The sequence below is a fragment of the Bombus vosnesenskii genome, unplaced genomic scaffold, assembly GCF_011952255.1.
Source record: "Bombus vosnesenskii isolate JDL3184/JDL3185 unplaced genomic scaffold, Bvos_JDL3184-5_v1.1 scf7180000015844, whole genome shotgun sequence".
Classification (NCBI taxonomy): domain Eukaryota; kingdom Metazoa; phylum Arthropoda; class Insecta; order Hymenoptera; family Apidae; genus Bombus; species Bombus vosnesenskii.
In genome coordinates, this window is record NW_022884178.1 from 1 (window position 1) to 7,983 (window position 7,983).

Genomic DNA, 7,983 nt, shown 5'->3' on the forward strand with positions numbered 1-7,983 from the left:
TACGTAATACAACCAGTCACCCGTGCCGATTCGGGTCTTTTATCCTACGGCATAATTGAGTGACCAGAAGAACAGAAATGCATGCGACTCACCGTTCGAAGCAGACAAACAGAGAACGTTACCGTGGATGCTGCGCTATCCCAGCGAATTTCATCCGGGAGACTAACATCAGACAGGAACCGTTGAAAGGCTAATAATAGAAATGCAGACTGCGAAAAATCTGTTACGAAACAAAACAGGATGAGTGATCGCTGACTATTTGAAAAGTTGGAGATAGTGAAAAATGAAGGTTTATTAACTTTAGTAACTTTAGCAATAATAAAGATTGAAATTCTAATAAAATTTGATAAGTATAAAAACTGAGACTTTAATATGAATGTGTAAAATCTAAAATAATCTGTAGTATGTTAGTCATTTGTTTTATAATTCGGTATTAAGACTTTAACTCTTATTTTATTTTAACGAAAAAATAACCTCAGAAAATGCTATCCTCCTAAATTTTCAGTCAAATTGTATTTCTGCATTGATAGTGATCAAAGAAAAATATACAGAATAGACATAACTGAAAGTAAGTATGTAAAAATACTTACATACTTGGCTTTTGTGCCACTGTTAGAACACTCCTGAAGAAGATGACGAAGTTGAAGTAGTGATATGTCTATAACAAAACATAAGATATTAAAATCGGTAACACATAATAACAAACGTGAAACTTTAGCAACAATAAAGACTAAACTCTAATAAATATGTAAATTGGAACTCTAATATAAAAGTTTGAGAACAACATATTCAGTGATTTTTGATGCGTATCAGCCAGTTTTATTGTACTTTAATGTTAAGATTTTAAGACTTTATTTCAATTAAAGAGGGCATTTACAGTTTTTTAAATTATCAATCATTTTTATTGTATAATAAATTTATTGTATAAGAGAACAAACTGAAATACAATATTTAAAACTACTTACATTCTTGAGCTCCTGCAGAAGCTTTGTAATATGAAATAGGATCACATTACCGTGAGCGTTAAAATTATAATCGGCGAACAAGAACTCTAACGTCGCGTACAAAATTATGTGATAAAATTTTATTATTTTCGCGTGTGATTATTTAATTGGATTAAATTATTAGAGTAATAAAAGACCGACGCCGCCAATACGTTAGAATATGTTGCAAACCTGACGCAACACGATCCATGTTATCGGTACGAAATAAGACGACTAAATGACTCCTTGTACGTTAGTTTCGCCGAGTAACTTACAAAGTGTGAGGGAGGGGGGAAGGGGGACACAAGAGCCGGTGGCACAAGCAGCTACACAGTTAACGATCTAGACAAAGAAATGTATACATCAACAAAAACATTCCTATTCTACGAAGCACTTTCTTTCGAATTACGCAGCAGGTATCTTTCGGATTGCGCAGCACAATTCTTTCTCTACGTCGATATTTACAAATATCGTACAATAATTCGTAGCCCTACTGGCAACATCACAGACTCATTTGTCTAACTTATTACTTTAGTTACCTTACTTTATAATCTTAATTTCGTTAAACAAAGCAAGATTGAAACAACAGCATGGAGAAAGTGAAAAATTACTTAAAATTACTGTTCCGCAATGACACAGTATGCAGATGAAGTCTTAAGCGCTTTTTGAGTGCGTATTCGCTTTTAATACTAATATAAAAATAATAAAAGTGGAACGATATTTATTTTTAAGTCCAAAATGTAGTAAGAGAATAATTTTTTCACGGTTGAAAATTTGAAGTCCATTGATATTTTCTCTATATCATTTTTATTATCACGACGTAGTACCTGAAGTTTTGACCGATCTAATGATTTTTATTCTTAGAAATATCCTGAATGAACGGGGAATTAAGAAATGTGTAATGAAGGAAATTAATTATGGTGGAGGAATCAACGAAGAAAAGTTATTTTGCTAATTATTATACGAATGAATATTCAAAATGTCGCTCAACGACTACTAAACTATTTAATTAACACTAACCTCACCACCCCTAGTCAAATGACTGGTTTAAATATCTAATTTAAAATTGTACATTTATCGTTATATCTTTTGTTCATTTAGCTTTACGTGAATTTTTATATTCTCCGATTAATTGATTTCTCAACTTTTAAAACCAGTTATTTGACCGGGCCTGGTGAGATTAGTGTCAAAAGCCAGCCTGATATTTTCTTCAATTTCTGATCTTCGGTTGATTTTCAGTATTTTGCATTCACTTTTCACCAAAAATTAGATGTGACAAACGAAATGCAATGTAAGACCTGCTAACGTTTAGGTCATGTTGCTTCTAATTGCAACGGACTGTCGCAGCGTTAAATTCAACGATGAATTACGATCCAGATGCAAGTATTGATCCAGATTTCTGTATCGAAGAAAGCAAGGATAACACAAATCAACCTTGTTGCGTTTCGTGTAAAAGTTTTGGTCATCCTGTTCACATCAAGATTGCTCTCTCAACGCTTATTGTCAGTGTTAAAAAGGCAATGGCAAAAGAGAATGTGGAATATTAACGAAGAGCGAAACAAATAAACAACAACAAGTAACAAGAAACAAATAACTCAAAAATTACTTGCAGTAAAATTCCATCGAATAGTAAACTAGATAATTGTCCTAACCTCTGTATTCCCTTATTTCATCGCGATATATCTGATGGCTAAATATGAAAAGAGATTCCGCGAGTCGAAACGCGCCATAACTGACGCGACGATATTAGCGTATATAGCGATATTAGCGGTAGCGTTCGACTTTGTTGTCGTATTTCACCTTGTCGTTATGAACAAACAGCACACTGAGGAACGTGTAATGTAAGATATTCGCGCGTTGCGGTAAATGCATAAGCGATAATGAGCTTTGTAGAAATAATCAATTAATTAATATTCACCAAATACTAACACGCACGTGCACTTTCTGGGAACGCTTCACTATCCGCCGTAGATATTGCAGGTTCGAGCGGCCATGCGAGTAAGATTCGTTTCTTTAATTATAGCGGAGTTATTATAACACTCGCGATGACGTTATTTTGTGAAGCGGTAATACGCGTAATAAATTTACTATTAAGACGCGCACGTGTGTAGAACTGACGCCATTTACGTGATGGGTAACGTTAGGACGCATGCGCTAGCGGGTCGCGTCGAACATATGTGGTGGTTCGCCTCGTCGATACGGCATCGTTTAAGAGTATGTACGGTCGGCTCGATGTAAGTTCCTATTATGAAGGAATAAAGTCGGGTCGATATGATCTCCAGGGCTGAGCTGAAATGGTTCATACAAGCCTTGGCGGGTGCAGCGCAGATGTTGAATGTTTCAGTCAAAAAATTTCAGTTGGATAAAGATAAGGATGAGGGGATTAGGGAGATAGGAAATTTGATTAAAGGCATCCTGTCTTCCTTGGAACAATGTGGAGAGCAGAAGGCTAGAAGGAGAAAGAGAAGAAGAGAGCCTATCGAGATCGAAAGAAGGGTAGACAGGACAGAAAGAATGAAAGAAGCGATGATGACTAAAGGCGGATAGCCTAAAAGGAAAGTGGTATCGCCGGCTGAAACAATGAGAGTAGTGGAACTTAAGAGGCCCCGAAGAGGAGAGGCCACATACGCCGAGGCGTGTGGGAGGAAAATCAGGAAGGTAAGGAGTGAACAGGATTATAGTGAGGATTCTGAAGGTTGGATGAGGATAGAAAGAAGGAAAAGGGAGAGGAGGGCTCCCTTAGAGCAAGCTATCCCTATGGTGCGTCCGGGTAACAACCGGCAGGTTGTTATCGAAGAGAGAGGCGTACCAAGGAATAGGAGATGGAAGGAAGCCATTCTAGATAAAGTTGAAGAAGGCTGTGAATGGCTTCAAGTTTATAGGAAAATAATGGCGGCTAGGAGCACCTTGGAAGGAGCTATGGGGGTGCGTAAAACGAGAGCCGGCCATATATTCATTGAATTCGACAGGTCGGTGGCGGTGAACGAGGTGGCGGTCAAGTTAAGAGCCGCTCTGAGTGACAATACGGAGGTGGCTGCTCTCGTCAACAGAGCAACCTTACAGACCAGGAATATCGATCCCTTTACCAGCAAGGAGAAGGTCGACGCTTCCGATTACGCCATAGGAGCGGTACTTCAACAGCGCGTCAACGATACTTGGCAGCCCCTAGGTTTCATGACGAAATCGCTATCCCCCGCGCAACGAAAGTAGAACGCATACGATCGAGAATTACTCGCGATGTACACCGCGGTGAAACGATTCAGGCACGCTGTCGAAGGGAGAGATTTCGCGATTTATACTGATCACAAACCCCTACGCGTACGTATACGCGTATATAAACGTATACGCGTTTGATCAAAATCCCGACAAGTGTTCGCCGAGACAGTTTGGACACTTAGACTACGTAGGACAATTTACGACCGATATCCGACACATTAAAGGGGTAGACAATAACGTAGCCGATACTCTACCACGAATAGAAGCGATCGGGAAATCCGTCCATCATCAAACGTTAGCCGCAGCGCAAGAAGACGATACCGAGCTACGCGAAATCACTGAGTCCGGCTCTAGCGCGCTGCAATTGACAAAAATACGATTTCCCGATCAGGATGTCGGAATTTATTGCGATCTCACGAACGAAACCTCGCGACCGTACGTACCGGAACCGTTACGTCGCGCCGTATTTCAGTCGTTACATAGACTTTCCCATCCGGGAATACGCGCTACGCAAAAATTGGTGACAACACGTTTCGTCTGGCCGTCCATTAATAAAGATTGTCGAACTTGGGCGCGACAGTGTATACCATGTCAACGCTGCAAAGTCACCAGGCACGTATCCTAGCATGTCGGAACGTTCAAAACGTTAGAAGGCCGGTTCCAACACATACACTAGACATTATCGTCATGCCATATTCACAAGGTTATCGATATTATCCAAAGTGTATCGATCGTTTCTCGCGTTGGCCCGAAGCCACTCCCATCGTCGATATGGAAGCGCCAACCGTTGCTTCGGCCGTCCTTTCCACTTGGATAGCTCGGATGGTAGAGCGCCTACACAGACAATTAAAAGCGGCGATAAAGTGTCTCGACACGAGCAACTGGATCGACATTTTACCCATTATATTATTAAGCATTCGAACCGCGATAAAGGAGGACTTAAACACAACGGCAGCCGAAATGATTTACGGCACCGGCATACGATTGCCGGCGAAATTTTTCATAGCAACCGAGCAACAGGCCAATTCGGAGTACGCGAACCGGCTTAAAGAAGGGATGGGGAAGGTCAGGCCGCATCCGGTCACGCATCATGGCGAAAAGAAAATTTTCGTTTTCTTAGAATTAGAAACCGTATGTTTTCTTATGTCATGACGCGATAGGGGGCCCTTTCCAGCCGCCGTATGACGGAACGTTTGAAGTCATAAAAAGAGGCGAAAAAATTACACCGCCGAAATTAATAATCGCGACGTAACGGTTTCCACAGACCGTCTAAAACCGGCGTTTGTAGTATAAGGAAAAATCGCCGTATCTCTTGACATACTATTTCCGGTAAATCAGGCGAACGCGAACGACGAAAACAGCGCAAGCAGCGATCGAATCGCGGAAGAAAACTCCAGGAATAGGTATGTTGCGCGGTCCGGACGTAGGGTCCGCTTTATCGATCAGTTCCCGGCAGGTTTCGGTTAGACGTCGTAAATTGTCGGATCGAGTGTATCGATAATTAAAAAAAAAAAAAAAGAAAATAACGATGACAAATAGAAACTCTGTAAATATTTCAAAAGTTTAACTTAATAAAAACGTTATCACTGGTAGGGGGTGATGTAGCGGCACATGAGTCAGAACACAATTTAAATGATGTTGTTGTTTTGCCTCGGAGTATCAAGACCGTTAGGTTCCAAGTAATGTAAGAACAAATAATATCCGGGCAAAACAATGTCGCCGCTTCGTGCAACCGTCAAACGTAGAAGACTTCGATTTTCCGGTTCTCTCCCGATCAGCATAAATAAACGGACGCAACCGAAAAGAATTTAATTATCTAGAGTTATCAACCAGTTATCTATCGAATATTTATTAGCGATCTTACTTTGCGACTTATACACTGTACGGGCGTCTTAGCGATTATGGTTTGCATACATATTTATTCAATTATTTTAAATATATTCGACAATTTCAACAACGAGCAATCTCGTCTAATACATTTCACGATGAAACATTGTCTACAAAAGTCATCTACAACAATATTTCTGAAGTGCGATCGACAATACACATAAAAGAAATGCCAAAAGCAAGAAGGAATCGTAGAGGTAGAGGCTATACCAGCAGGAAACGTGCAAAAAACGTTTGACTAAACGTTTCCCGAAATTAGAAGAGAAGAAGAAAAAATTAGAAAAAATTAGGAATACCTTAAAATTAGGAAACTACAGAACAAACAGAAATTAGTTTTATCCATCGAACTCACCTATACCCGAACGCGATCTAGGGCTGCATTGCCAATAGTTTAGGAAAGCGATAATTATTCTCGTTTTATAAACTACATAGAGAGTTAAGACCAGAATTTTGATAATAAATATATAAGTAAATAAAATCGAATAAATTACCAGTTACGAGACATTGAAATTATTTATTTATTCCTAGAAAACTTTAATCCTTCCCGCGCTAGTACTCTCCTACCCACAGCAGCTAAGCTGGAACGTGGAGTTTATTTACCAGTCGTATTAGTACAATAGTTAATGCTACTCCTACAGTCATATCAACGAATTAGAATATCAAGAATATGACAGTTTGAAAATTAAAAACAGTGTTGCACTTTAGAAAGGCGCGAGAGTTTAACGACTATTTCTGGTGGCAGCAACTACAGTTTTGATTCAAGCGTCAATTTGAGAAAGCTAGGGCCCGAAATCGAGAATAATAAGTAACGGTTACGAATACCGAAGATCAAAACCGGATCGTAACAGTAAATAATGATTAGGAAAGATAACGAATAAATGGAACTTGTTAATAATAATAATAATAACAAGAATAAGTTTCCTTAAATATCATAAAATGCATTTACCTTAAATTTCTGCCAACGAAAATTCTTGAATTTGATACAAAATGATAGCTAATAAAATGAATGAAACAAAAGCTTTAAAAAACAACTAATATTAACAGGAATGGGAATAAGGGAAGGGTTGCATATACAAGGATGCGTAAGAGTGCACTTAGAAAAATCAAAATAATTGAAAATATAATTAGAACGCGGGAAGAAGATATCGCCCGAAAATTGTATATTATTTATTTAGTAAAAATTTTATTTATTTCTATTACATATGTCTATGGAAGATTCAGAGGCCAATTAGCGTTAATCCTTCTTTCTCTGAAAAGGACTTACGTAGCTCCAAAAATAATTTATTCTTAAAAATTTTAATTAATAAATCAATTAACTCGCTACTTTCATGCATATATAGTAGATTACGGTATTGACCACGAAATTACTAAGCACAATTATTCCGAGCATAAGCACAAACAATGAGAATCATTTCGAAGTCGTGACAAGTCTAAGCATTATCGTTTGTTATGTAAAAAATAATTGTACACTGCTTAACTGAATTAAGCAAAAAAAGATGAAAATACACGTATTTCCAGGAAATTGCCCTTTTTCTGCTAGTGAATTCCAATATTTATCTAATGAGCAAAATTTATTCGATTGCGATAATGGCGAACGAGACGAAAATTTAAAAAAGGAAACTGTCACAAGAAAACTCTGCTGGATGATTTTCCACTTTATAAGATTAACGGTTCATCGATCAATGTTTTCCAAAACTCATTGTACAGGAGTACTTTTATGTTTTTTCTTTGTTATAATCATTTTTAAACTTCATGATTCATGGCATACTTAAACTTTGGAGTTGAAAGCTATATTTTACAAAAAAATTTTGTACGATGATCCGGGTTATGCCAATATTTCCGTTTGGCACTGTATTAGCATAAGCGAACAACCTAACTTCCAGTCGGCTTGACAAAA

General features: G+C 38.2%; 1 long non-coding RNA gene across 1 annotated transcript; it reads right to left on the reverse strand.

The window, feature by feature from the left end:
- Positions 1–201: 201 nt before the first annotated feature.
- On the reverse strand, positions 202–1,043 carry LOC117241421. Its single transcript, XR_004494984.1, has 3 exons — positions 966–1,043; positions 591–658; positions 202–220 (listed from the first exon to the last, which is right to left on the reverse strand). It is a non-coding gene; the product is annotated as an uncharacterized LOC117241421 (long non-coding RNA).
- Between the last annotated feature and the right edge of the window lie 6,940 nt (positions 1,044–7,983).